General features: G+C 40.6%; 1 pseudogene across 1 annotated transcript; it reads right to left on the reverse strand.

Annotated features, from left to right (window-relative positions):
* Positions 1–453: 453 nt before the first annotated feature.
* On the reverse strand, positions 454–7,857 carry LOC102780560 (crystallin J1C-like; annotated as a pseudogene). The gene is made up of 10 exons (XR_015719613.1): positions 7,798–7,857; positions 7,207–7,273; positions 6,585–6,764; positions 5,597–5,695; positions 4,968–5,060; positions 4,732–4,888; positions 4,539–4,654; positions 2,344–2,421; positions 1,398–1,537; positions 454–807 (listed from the first exon to the last, which is right to left on the reverse strand). The product of XR_015719613.1 is annotated as a crystallin J1C-like (transcript).
* Between the last annotated feature and the right edge of the window lie 5,891 nt (positions 7,858–13,748).

Raw genomic sequence — 13,748 nt, forward strand, 5'->3', positions numbered from 1 at the left:
CTGTGTTAACCAGTCAATCTCTGAATGTAAAACTTTGACTGGAAAAGCAACCCAGAGTCTCCAACTGCAGCCTACGCTCAGATTTCTTTCTTAACTAAACCCACCCCATGTCAAAGATATCAAAGATTTGGCACTGCCTTATGTTTGGCTAACTTTCAGAAGTGTTGGGGCGGGTGCATTAAACATGTGAATAATAATGTCAGCACTTTCAGGAAGGCAGAACAGCTCCTGTGAGAGAGAAATAAGTGGCAGTCTCCGTGTGTTCCAGTAGTAAGTAAAGTGTATCTGCTCTTTCACTTCACAATAACAGAAAGTTCTCAAAGGAGTAAGAAGACAGAAACCCACTTAATGGTTCAGCAAAACTACTCTCTCTCATCAGACATGCTTCCTGAGATTAGGAAATCCCTACTTTCCACTCCGCAGGAAAGCAAACAGCAGACAAATACAAACGTCTCAGTAACACAAGTTTTTATTTGAGAATAGGTTAAACAAGCTTTTATTTTATTTTATTTTTTTTACATGATGCAGCTTCGACCGAGCAAATAGATTCGAGTTTCATTCAGCACAAGACTTTAGAATGCAACTGTCATGGATAGCTGTGCCAAAGTACATCTGTAACTTGAGAAAGTCTCTTAAAATGCAATTATCCACAAATTCTACATAGATGATGAATTTATGGGGGCAAAAAAAATTAAAACTGAACTATGATTACTGAATCTTTTTGACCACTTTTTCAGCTAGCTCCAACAGCAGAGGGTATCTGAGCGTCCTCTTCCTCCAAGACTCTGGGATTCCCCGGAGGCCGGTCTGAAAGCACATCGAGATGACAGCTGAAAGTATCAAGCAAGCACAAAGCTCTCAGAATATCTGAGCTCACTGTGAAACTCATCAAAGGAGCTCCAGGAGTGCACAGAACAACATGTATAAAAGGATGGATTTTCACGTCTCTTGCAGAGTAGATACATTTGGACTGGATTGTGCTTGATGGCAATAAACAAGAAGAATATTTCTCCCATTAGTGCTGTATACCTCACATCTGTACTGGAAGCTTGTGGCTATTCTGACGCTGGTGATATCCCACCTACAGCTGTGCAAATATTGGTATTGGTGCAATGTCGTCTGGCTGACGAGCTCGCAGTTGAACGTCTTCACATTCTGGTGGTGTCACAGCTGTATGAGGTGCCGTTAATGTCTTTTCCTGATTCTGACTTTGCTGATTTTGTTTGTACAAAAGTAGCAACAGTATCCACTTACTCCATGTTGCCTTATCTTTTCAATGAGCAATATGTAAAAAGTGTCAGTGTTGAATGTAAACACGTTTTTTCTAGTCATACACTAATTTGGATAAGTGACCCATGGCTCTTTTTACGTGTCCAACAACCATGTTCTTACAGTACCTGTGCCCCAAAGCAGGCTCCAATGAAGGAGGCTCGACTGGCGGTGCATCCCCCGCAGCGCATGGTGTCTCTGACTGCTTCGACCAGCTGGTTGAGTGTCAGGACTCCATGAAGCGCTCCCTGGAACGCACCGGGCAAAGCTGGAAACAAATCCAGTATCCAATTCCCATCAGCCAGTCAACACAAGATGCTTTATATTGTACAGTAAAGACAATATAACAATGCAATATTAGATAGAACCCCATTGGACGACCCCCTGTGCACAAGCACTTGGCGACAGTGGGAAGGAAAAACCTCTGGTAGAACCAGAAGGGAGGGGCAACCAACCGGTTACAAGTGAGGGAAAAGAGAAGAGAACAGATAGAGAGACAGGACAAAAGGCACACTATGGAAGAAAGAGACAGAGTTTGATAATAGTTAAGTACAGCAGTGGTATAAAAGCACACAGGAAGTGAAGAAGAAAAGCTCGGTGCATCGTGGGAAGCCTCCAGCAGCGTAACTAAGGGAGGGTTTAACTGTAAAAGCTCTATCACAAAAGTAGAGACAGAGTTTGTTTCCTGACTCTAAACTGGGAGCTGGTTCAAAGAGAAAGGCTCTGAAAGCTGAAGGTTCTCCCTCCCAGTCTACTTTTAAATACCCTGGAACCACAAGTTAGCTTGCAGTCTGAGAATGAAGTGCCCTGTTAGCATATTAAGATACTATGAGGTCTTTAGCGGCTTTACACTATACTTAAAATGTACATTATATTAATGGTGTGAACTGGCAAGCAGAACTTTCCACGTGTACATTAAGTATCTGAACCCTTTTAGCCCTGTAAAACCCGAGACACTCAACTCAGCGGGAACGGGAGAATGAAAAGCCAGGAGGAGGGAGACCATTAGTCAGGAGATCAAAGACTGGAGCGCTACACTGACAGGAAGGGTCCTGCTGCTGCCTGCTAGCTTACCTCATGTGTTTGTGAACACGGCAGGTATGAGCTGTTGGGATGTCTTGGTGAGGTTGTCCTTCACCTGGCTGATATGAGCTTGAGTGGAGACACGGGAACAGAGATGAGAGGTATTGTTTTGTTTGTTATTGTTTTTCTTGTAACAAATTACTTTTGATTCTGAAATACAAACTGACAAGTCTTAAAGGAAAAGTTGCTTTCTGTCTTCAGGCTTATTTAAAGGACATAATGGAGAAGTAATGCAAAGAGAACCACCAATATGCAGCTTTTTTGTAACAAACCCTACGATAGTGCCTTACATGGACTGTATGTACAGGTATGCAATGTACAGGCTACAGTCAGCTGTGACCTTGGATTTGTTCATGGCTACAGATCACACCACATAACAGCGTGCTGCCTCCTTCCTGACCATGTCTATACTGTCCTACCAAATCATATCTATAAAAGATAAATGCAGCTTATGTCAAGATAGTGGTGGACTGTGACTAATGCTACAATTAATCACTGCGCTTCAGTGCAAACTTAAGTTTAGATTTACTGCAGTTTTATCACTGTTTTCATGCCATTTCTGCCCAGTGCAAGCTGGATATCTCCAAATGCGGTGATTAGGAATGTTTGTGATAAACTGAATCATTTGGTGCTTTTTCATGGCTTTGGAAACTTAAGTTAAACAAAATATTTCATAACCCTCTTGGATTAGCTGCAAAATGCGATAAAGCTGAAGCAAGACTTTTTATTTTTTGAGCTCATGGAAGCTGACTTTATAGGAATGTGGTTCTCACAGTTAAAGCAGTTAAAACATCTGTGAACATAAAAAAAAACAGTCAAATACAACAAAACCATGAATGCAGCATACTTTAAATTCACATGCTAATAATGTTTTCTACTTTTTCCTGTTAAGTTTGTGAATGCAATCATTGTAAAGTATGATTAAAGTGAGGCATAAACACTTTTGCTATAGTAAAGGATTTAAAGACAGTCCATCCTGTGTGTTAATATTAGTAGTTAAGACAGATGCACCAGTTAGCATAAGTAAGCTTAAGCTAACTGGTGCATCTGGTCAAAAAGCTTAATATCTTTATCCTTTTTCTAGCTTCTGAGTCAAAGCTAGTTTGACATTTTGTGATTTTCTATGAGTAAATATGCTACTACCTTTTCATTTTATTGTGAAACGTTAACTGTCAAATAGAAAAGTGATGCCACTCAAACATTTGTCGATTGAATCTAAAGCTATGAAGCTAGAAACTGCTAACCTTGGTTTAACATAAAGGCTTAAAGGGAAACTTTAGACAGTATCAAAGATGGACTTAGCTTTCTAGTCAGAAAAATGAAGCCAATGCATTCTATGTAAAGGCCACCAGATGGCGATATGCTTTGGTGGCAAAAAAGTCCTATAGAAATCTATGGGGAAATTGATTTGTGTCTCGCTCTCTGTGAACACTTTTTGGATGATTTCCCTGGCTCAGTCACTCAGTTTAAGTCATGCTGAGTAAAAGTTGAACAAATCTAAGTTATACTTTGTTTTGAAATATGGTATGAAACTACACACTAGTTGGCTAAGAATTTAGTCATTAGCCAATGTTTCCAGTCAAAATTTATAGTCAGATCCTCCTCTCACTGTTACATTCATTTTTTTCCCTTTTGTGCAACAAAGATGAAACACTTATCTCGAGGCTTTAAAACAGGACTTGGAAACTAATGGCTGATTTTGCTGTAGCTCTTTTATACTGTCTCTGTCCAGCAGCTCTATAGCTCATTAGTTGTTTGTTTAAACTGCTCACTCTTGGGCTATTTATAAGATTTAGTGAGAGTTGAGCTAGCCATTTCCCTCATATGCCAAACCAAAGCAGGCTAATCAAACTTTGGTTCTAGCTTTATATTTATATCCGTCTGTTTTCACGGCTGCTTCTCCTGTTCAAGAGTAATCTGCAGCCTATCACAGCTGTCACTGGGGAAGAGCCTATCACATGGTTAACAAGGACAGTCATTCAGAGCTAAGGCCATTTAGACTCACGAGTCAACCAGACACTCATACAGGCACTGAGAACATGCTAAAATCCACCCAGAAAGGTTCACCCAGAACATTCTTGTTTTTTATAGTGATCCTTCTATTTAAGAGTAGCATCAATTTTCTCCTGTATTCTTCTTGCATTATTCCTTTAAATTCCATATCGAATGAGTCTTCAAACCCTTACCAATGACAGCCTTGTCCAGCTCTTGAGGATTCTGTCTATTGGGGTCATTCAGCTGAGCCAGAACTGCATCCAGAGCGTTGGGATCTGGACCCTTCACAATGAAATGCTCCAAAAACCTAATGTTGCACAAACAAAGTCAGACAGATGGATAGAGGCTTGCAATTCCCTAGCCTGCCATGACGTGTCCACTTACCTCGCTGCAGCCAGTGTGACAGCCACACACATGTCATTATTCTGGGTCACGCGAATGGCTTTTTCCACTTTCTCCAGCATCTCAGGTCGCCCGGCGTACATAGCCACCACAGGAGCAATTTTAGTGACACCGTCTATCTGACAGTCCACGTCACAGCCTCAAAGACAAAACACGTGAAGATTACAACCTTGGCAAATCAGGGCATGGAAAAGTCTTTGCGCAGTTGTGATATTTACCAGTTTCTTCTTTGCCAGCATCGACATTTCTGATGAAAGCCTTCAGGCTCGCATTCCTCCATGGGCCATCGATGGGGAGAATTGCCTTAGGGCCTATCAAATGCAACAAACAGCTGCTTTATGAGGGAGGGAAGAATTGGTAGATATACAGCAGGAAGAAGAGGAAAAGAAACATTCCCTTGGATGTCCTGATGGAGCTGTTTAAGCTTCTGCAGGTGGAGCTCTGTTCTCTGTTCAGTCATGATGGCTATCGCTGGCCATGATGACACAGCTCCTCTTATACTATTCCAAGAAGACATAAAACCATCTGCAGTTCATTGTACCCAATGTGCCCCGTGGTGCTATGGCAATTTACTGCACAACAATATTTATACGACACCCTGGCGGCAGAAAAAACAGCCAATATTCAAAGTGCTGGACAAAAACCAACTAAAGAAAAAAAAAGGAAGTCTGACTTTGGAACATTTTCATGGAAAGGGAATGCCCCCATCAGCAGGACGAAAAACAGCACGCACAGAGTTATCATGCAGAAACACAGGCTCTCACAAAGTTAATCACCACCTGTTAAGCTGGTGATTAACTCATGGAAATTGCGAAATTGATAGATGGCAGCCACACAAGCACAGTACCTCCTTTCTTTCTGTATGGGTCATTCAGGGGCAGATCGTAGACCGTCCCCGGTCCAAAGAACTCATGAAAGCGCTTGGTCAAGTCTTCCACATTAACGCCTGTCGAAACGGGGCAACACTCTGCGTCAGTGTAAGTAGTTCTCACAGGCTTCACGTTAAAAGGTCATGGTTTAACAATGTTATAATCTAATAATATAAATGTTGGGTAACACTTTATAACAGCTGACGACTGAGGGCACAATTCCCCAATACCCATATGGAAAAGATATATATAAATCTTATAAAGTTTGTATCTGTCTTGTATGAAACTTGTATGAAAAGCATACAAGAGTGAAAACACATATAAGATCCCTTGAAAAATTATATAATGAAACTTGTATGTTTTGTATACTTACTAAAAAAATATATGAAAGTAATGAGAAAGTGGCCACTTTCATGAGTAAATCATATATGTTTTTACTATTTCTTTTCCATATGGGATAATTAAATGGAATTTAAATGTATTTGCAATTATGTTACCTATAAATACTTAAAGGTAGGCACACTAGGAGGGTAACAAAGACATAATTACACGGTGAGGAAAATCTAAGTCATTTTAAGTAATGTTTAAGTAGTAGTGCATGACTTTTGGGTTTTTACAAGAAAGGGGGAAGAAATATATTATTTAAGTAATCTTAAATTCTGCATAATTTCCTCGTAATTTTGCAGAAAAACAATATTTCCCCATATGACATCATAAGTATGCTAACTTTTCATATTATGGTTTACCTCGTCTAAATTGCAGGTGTTTTACAGGAAAGGAGACTTTCAAGTTATGCAGAACTTAAAATTACCCATACACTATATAAAATTATTTATGATCACTTAAAAGTATTTGCACACTACCTAAATTTACTTACAGTAAAAACGTGATTTGTTAAATTCTAAATTAAACACGCTGGCAGGTGTATGACACACAGTTGCCGCCTGTCTGGGCGACTTTCACTACCTCCACACCGACTCAGCGACTCCAGCAGGACGTATGCCTGGTCTCCATAGCAGGTCTGCTCGCCTGTCGTCCTGCGGTAGAACGGATTCACTGACTGAGGCCGAAACTCTGGACAGGGCTCCAGATCACGGAGCACTTCTTTCAGTTTGTCCAGGTCGTAGATCCAGTGCATGGGCTGGGCTGTATGTGTGTGGAACATTCAATAATGGATATATTATTCCCCAGAGTTATTAAAATACAGACATCCTAATGCATTACAATAACAAGCATGTTTTAACAATGGCAAACGGCAGTATGTGGTGTTTGGTTGCTATGCAGAAACTCTGGTTCCATAACATCATGGGTGAAGATGACATCCAGGCACCACCCCTGTGCTTTATCAGTCAATACAGATGTTGCTTCATTGTACTGATATGAAATGTCATAACACCAAACAAGGGATAAAATGTGACGTATAAAGGCTTCTCAGTTTTACTCTAAGAAATAAACATGAATTCAACATGAACCCTGTGAAAGCATCAGGTCTATGAATTATTAGGATACGGGGACTAAAAGAGAAAGATCTGCAATATGTAATCTGCTAATTAACTCACTCCCGGTATCTGCACTCGGTTTATCTTACCTGCTGCATCTGCCACTGCTGCCCCGATAATGGCCCCAATGGCTCTGTCTGCAACACTCGAGGACATCTGCTTTCATTACAGCCAAACAGCAGTATAAACAGGAAATGCTGCATTCTTATATAAAATGGGTATTCTTATGACAATAAAGCATGAGCCATAAAAAGCGACTCTTGTCTGAAATGTCTGTAATTTTCATTAAAGAAACAGGAATGTTTCTCCGTGACGTTGGAAATGCTTTTATGTTGCCAGCAACTAAAATGCTTTGACATGTTTAATTTTAATTCACTGCTTTCGGTGGTTAATGCTGCTATTGGAAATCCAGATGCACAAGTAGATCTTTTATAATGGGATCAAACTTGCCTTCATGGACTTAAATACCACCTATTTTGACAAGAAAAAGACGTTACCATGTAAACTTACACAACACAGCATTGACTATATGTGATTATGTAACATCTGGTGAAAAGATTAGAGGTATTCATGTCTATTCCAGACTTTATATCTATAGGGAGAGCATGCATTTACTGTATATGGTGCATCATAAAGTATAACTTCTGTTAATAACAAGAAAATGTTTTATTGGTTCCTACCTTACGTCCAGTCTTCTCCCTTTGCCATACCGCTTTGAGTGCTCTTGTGTCACTGACAGTTTTGGATAAGGGGAGGGCAATGATAAGCACACGGCAACTCAAGAAAAGTGGAGGCCAACTGGACGTTGAAATGCAACGAAAAGTATAAACGGAATACACGGGGAGGCTGATGATAATGTCATCAGTTCTAATGACATTATCAAATGAGATGAGAGTCTAAGATAGCCATTTAATAAGATTGCTGTAAAACATCCAGCCATTATTGATAGACAGACTGATTTCTCACAGAACCACACAAATGTCGGGTTTATGGTAGACCTCATGGTACATATAGTGAGAATTACTAAACTACAAATATCTCCAGCAATGGAAGGGAAGGGAAAAGAAGTGCCCTCCTTGAAAGCCTGGATTTCAGTATTGACAGATACTCTTCATCTGGAAAGGATCCGCTACATTATAAGTGACAAACTGGAGGACTTTGATCAGATTTGGAGGCCACTCATTGAGCACCTGAAAGTTATTATGTGGACTTCAACATTGCTTAAAATAAGCTGATAGCACTCTGGGATAAGGGAGGAGGGTTTTTTTGGGTTTTTTTGACCGCCCTTTTTTGGTTCGCTTTGTTTTCCCCCTTTTTTTTTGATGCCAAAACTGTAAAAAGGAAGCAATGTCAGTCTATGGGACAATTTGTGATTGTTATTTGTGCTTCACAATAAAAATATTTAAAGAGAAATATCTCCAGCAAGCCATCCAGTTACTTCACACAATTAAAAACTAGACAACCTTGAATAATTTGGGTTCATCTCATGAGTCCGTGGTCATTTTGTATTTAAGGAGAAGTGAGAGCACACTTTCAGAGGAAGGAAACACACATTTCACATTGTGCCATTCTGCAGACCTAACACTGGGGGTCACACCCTTCATCGTCTCAGTCTGGCTCTTTTATCACACATAGAGTTTCCTCATTTGACTGCATGTGTTTAAACTCAAAACTGTTTGAATAACCTCTTTTTTTTCTTTTTTGGTTAACTTGCACTTAATAAACTCTACTCCAATACCGCCTGGCAAATTTCTCCCTACAGAAAATAGCCCTCATAGACTTTCTTTGTCACTTTGATTTGGTATGCTCTTTTTCTATGTATCTTCCACTCCATTGCCTCCATTCTGACACTTTCCCAGCTGATCCTCTCCACTGCACTGCTGCAGTAAAGCCTGGCCGGTCTCCATTTATCCCAGACCTCTCATGGGTATCCCAGGGCATTGATTTCTCTTCTGGCCTCCTAAAACAGCAAAATAGAGTACTAAGGGTAAGGTCAGACAATCAATACCAGTTACAGTTGCCGCCGTTGTTACGGTCGCCTTCAGTGTTACCTCTGGGTTATACAACCCCAATTCCAAAAGAGCTGGGACGCTGTGTAAAATGTAATCGCAATAGAATAGAGAAACCATATGAAATGTCTCAGAGAACTTGGGATGGGGCCATGTTTACCACTGTGTAGCGTCCCCTCTTCTTTTTTTAAAAGCAGTCCATGAGCATCTGGGAATTGAGGAGACCAGCTGCTGGATATTTTGGATATTAATGTTCTTGTTCTTGCTGCTCCGTAGTCCTGGGTCTTCTTTGTTATAGCTTTTCATTTCATGATGTGCCAGATGTTTTTAGTTGGTGAAAGCTCCAGCACCGGGACTCTTCTACTACAAATTCAACTCAGTTTTATTTATATATTATATATATTATCAAATATTTTCATGAAATTGTGAAATATCTCATTTTCACCATTACAACACAACATCTGTGTAATATTGGGAGCTTATAAGATTTGGAAATCATTGAATTCTGTTTTAAATGTACCTTTTACACAGTGAATGAAATGATGAATTGCATATAGTAAAACATTCACTCAGATAAGAGACTTCTAACAAGGGCGGTTTAATGAACACGTACAGCCCGTTTGAATTCATGTAAATATATTGAGCCACAGATAGATCAATCTTCAGGAGGCAAATGGAGAGCATTCGCTTTCTCTGTCAGGGAGCTAGCACACCTTTCACAGAGGGGATGCAAGAGCTGCACATAACGGATCACATGCTGTCACTAGATCAAGTGACACAGTGAGAGGGCTGAAGCGCCATAATTTACAGGCGGACAAGATGATATTGATAGAGTGTGAACAACGCTGCAACGCCCGCATGCTCGGGGGACTGCTAAAGCTTGGGTGCTCTGATCATCTGGCAAGACAGTGGGGAGAGGAGGAGATGGCACTCAGTTAGCAGATGTCAATATTAGCTAAGTGTCAATGTGTAAGGGGTGTGAATGCTGACAGCACGGAGTAACACATACAGGATGGCTAAAACAGGAGTAGTTAATTTCGTTTTGGGTCTCTTTTCTGTGTCATAAAGTAGCATAAGACTGAATACAAATATATCTCAGGCACCACTTCAAGGTAAACAGGTACAGGTGGTTAATGTGGTGACAGGGCCACTTTCATGTCCACAGGTCAAAAGGAGAAATATTATGTAAACCGTGCTGTGTGAATCATTAGATTCTTGTAGTTCATGACTGAATACAGTGACGTGAAAAAGAAAGTTTTTGCAGGATTCTGTGCAGTCCTGTAAAAAACTACCAGTACCTTTAGCCTCAGTAACTGGTTTCTGTTTGACTTTATCAGTCTGTTGTGTCAGTGTGGCCCAATCTTCTTTTTAACAGTGCTTCAGGTCTTTGGGGTTTGTAGGAATTCATTCATGCACAGCTCTCCTAAGGTCCTGCTACAGTCCGATTGAAGTCTGGACATTGACAGGACCATTGGAACTTCTTGATTCTTTTCTTGTTCTAGCTTTGATGCTGCACTTCAGATCTTTGTCCTGTTGGATGACCCAATTTCAATATTACCAATATAAACTTTTTCTCTGGTTGACTGCATCTAAACAGCTGTATTACTTTAAATTATATAAGGGTCTTTGATAGTTTTACAGCAGTAAGTTAATCAAATCATCATGGTTATTTGTAGGAAAAAGCTCAGCTAGTAAAACATTTTAAACACCCAATGAAGCAGGAGGAAAAACCAAGTTGATCTCTGGTGAAGAGGAGTCTTCTTATAATATCCTTTTTGTTCCTGAGATATATTCAGCTCAGTCTTTTATCTTCTTTTTCTGCCATATTTTTGGTTTTGCTTCTCCTCAGTAGCTCAGTGAACCTTACAGCTCGTTGACTTGATTGCTGACTTTAATTATGTGCTGTGACAAGACAAAAAAATTAAAAAAAAAAATCCTGGCACTGAGATCACATCTGCCATATGTGCCCAGACATTATCATGCTGTTTCTTGGACGCTCAAATGGTTAGTCATTACCTTTCAGTTCTAAGCAGCAAAATAACCCAGAAACACTCAGATCGAAGGCAGTAACACCACGGTTTGGTGCATTTACTTCAGATCACTGGGTTTTTGCATCTCTGTGTAGCTGCGATTTGAGCTGAATTTATACATTTTTATGAAAAAGGCTGAAAATGCATGGCAGAAAATCCTCCATTACACTTTAAACTCTTGTGTGTTTACCCACAGTCCCCATGGACACTAATCAGAGGTATGCTAATAATTGTCATGGCTGTCCACTCTGGGAGAGGAAGCTGAAACAGGAGAAGGGTGCAGAGAGGTCCGCCAGCATCCGGCTGCTAGCCATCTCTCCGGTCATCTGTGCTATGCCAGCCATGGCATCCAGAGTAAAGCCTGTGGAAGACAAAGCTGGATGCTTACAACCAAACCGCACAACCTCCCTCCATATTTAATCACACTAAATCTAAATGCAATGTGGATAAACAAACGAGCAGGCATTCCTGTTCCAACCCTGACATTCATCCAAGTCCAAATCTGCACAAATAAGAGGAGAAGAAGTGGAGATGAGGAGCTGAGATGCGGGGTGGGGATCACAGAAGTGTTTACAACCGCAAAATGCTGGAGACTAATCTTCACGGCATTGTTTGCACGGACCCCATGTGTTCAGTCATTTCATGGAAATAGACTCGGCAGTATTCATCTGCATGCATTCTTTGCATTGCATTTATATATATACACATATATATTTATGAGTGGTTATCTGCTTTAGTGCACTGAGAATCTTACTGAAAATGAAATTAAACTGGAAGATGTGCGTCTCATCTCGTCTCATCTTCTCTAATTTCTGGGCCCACTCTGAGAGCAGCCTCATGTAGCCCTGTTAATGAGATTACCAGCACTTTCTTCTTAAGGGATTGTATTAGCTTTCACATGCTGGACTCTCACATTCCAGTCGCTGTTATGTAATTCATACAGTTTTTGCAACGGGCAGGTAGATCGCTCCGCTTTTTAAATCTTTCTGTAGCAGTATATAGTTCTGCTATTAACTTTTCAGGCTTTTTTTTGTCTCCTCTGCAGACTTTCTGTCGTGTATTGCTTTTTATTGTGCTAGCACACCAACAGGAATCAATAAAAGTAGTCTAATTCCTCTCTCAGGTGCCCTCTCCTGCTCCACATTCATGCCTGGAGCTTAATTGCATTGCTCAACAACATCATGCCAGCCACATGGGATGGAGTCTAGGTGTGTGTTGGGCCAAACAACTGTGTAAGGCTACCCAATAATCTCACACGTGGTAAAAGATGAAAAGGCAGCTCGCACGTGCTGTACTACCCCGCATCCTTTCCATTTCCATTACCAAGCAGTTCACTACACTTGATCTGATGCATGTAAGTCTGAAGAGTCAGCGACTAGCGTTCTAGTCTAAATCTAGTCAATTTTTCTTTCTTTCCCCACACAGAACCAATAAAAGATGAATCCATCTTCAGATAGAACCATGTGTTGGCTCAGTCATGCCACTCTTTTGGAAGAAATAGCAGACTGCAGCATACATTCGCCTTTTCCACTATTGTATCAAAGTGATCATTAAACATGAACTCTAAAAACAAGCCAATCGTGTACCGTTTTTATGGTAAAGATCACTGGGTTGTCCAGTTGTTTATAGTGTTTATTTAGTGACTGTTTGAAGCTTTATTAGGATGGAAGTAGATGCAAAAACAGAAGTATTTGTTCCATAATCAGGTAATGCAGGTTCCATAATAATTCATGTTCCTGGAATGGTTTTATCTGATAAGGAATAAATAACAAAAACATAACAAAATACTTTCCAGGATGACAAAGTCGGACAAAAAGCGTGAGTTCTCCATTCCTGCGTCTGACAAATCAGCGGCAGTCTTCCTGGTTAAAAGTTGAGTGCGCAGCGTGTCTCCAGCATATTGAACATCAGCAGATAAGGCACATCTGCCTTCTTGTGCATTCACTCATGCAGGATTTCTTCTTCAAACGCCTCCGATGCATCGCTGAACAGGAGCGTGTGGCCACCCTTGACTGCAGAAAATACAAAGCAGACATATGCAGACAAAATGCTTCAGTTCAATACTGTCCTGAGTGGAAGGTCATACTTAATGCAACAGATATAACTGCTGTAAAACACTCCATTGTGGCTTATCTCAAAAGAGGGTACAAAGAGATATTAAGCAAAAAAAAGTATTTAAATAATATCAAATTTTATGGGAAGCAAAAATGCATGTGTGCTAAGTGGAATGAAAGTGGGTTCCGTGTCTCACGCAGATATTCATTTAGTGTGTGTAATCATTAAAGCATTTAAGCAGCACCTCCCATTACTCTGTCTGTGCAGCTGGGATATTTGCAGACCTTGGACTTGATGTAGTTCTGATACTTGACGGTGAACAGGAGTTTAAAATGCTTTAGCGCCTGTGTGTATTTAGTGTAAGTGTGACTGTATGCTTTATGTGGTTATTTCTTGCATTGCAATAGACGCATCTCCACGAGCCTATGGGTGGCAAGCGGAAGAGGTGAAGAGCTGGGTGAGGGGGAGGGAAGAGAGTCGTAGAGAGATGGAGAGAGAGCGCGAGTGAGTGAGAGAGGGAGCGAGGGAGGGAGAGAG

Source organism: Neolamprologus brichardi, chromosome 9, assembly GCF_056152115.1.
Source record: "Neolamprologus brichardi isolate AB-2024 chromosome 9, ASM5615211v1, whole genome shotgun sequence".
Classification (NCBI taxonomy): domain Eukaryota; kingdom Metazoa; phylum Chordata; class Actinopteri; order Cichliformes; family Cichlidae; genus Neolamprologus; species Neolamprologus brichardi.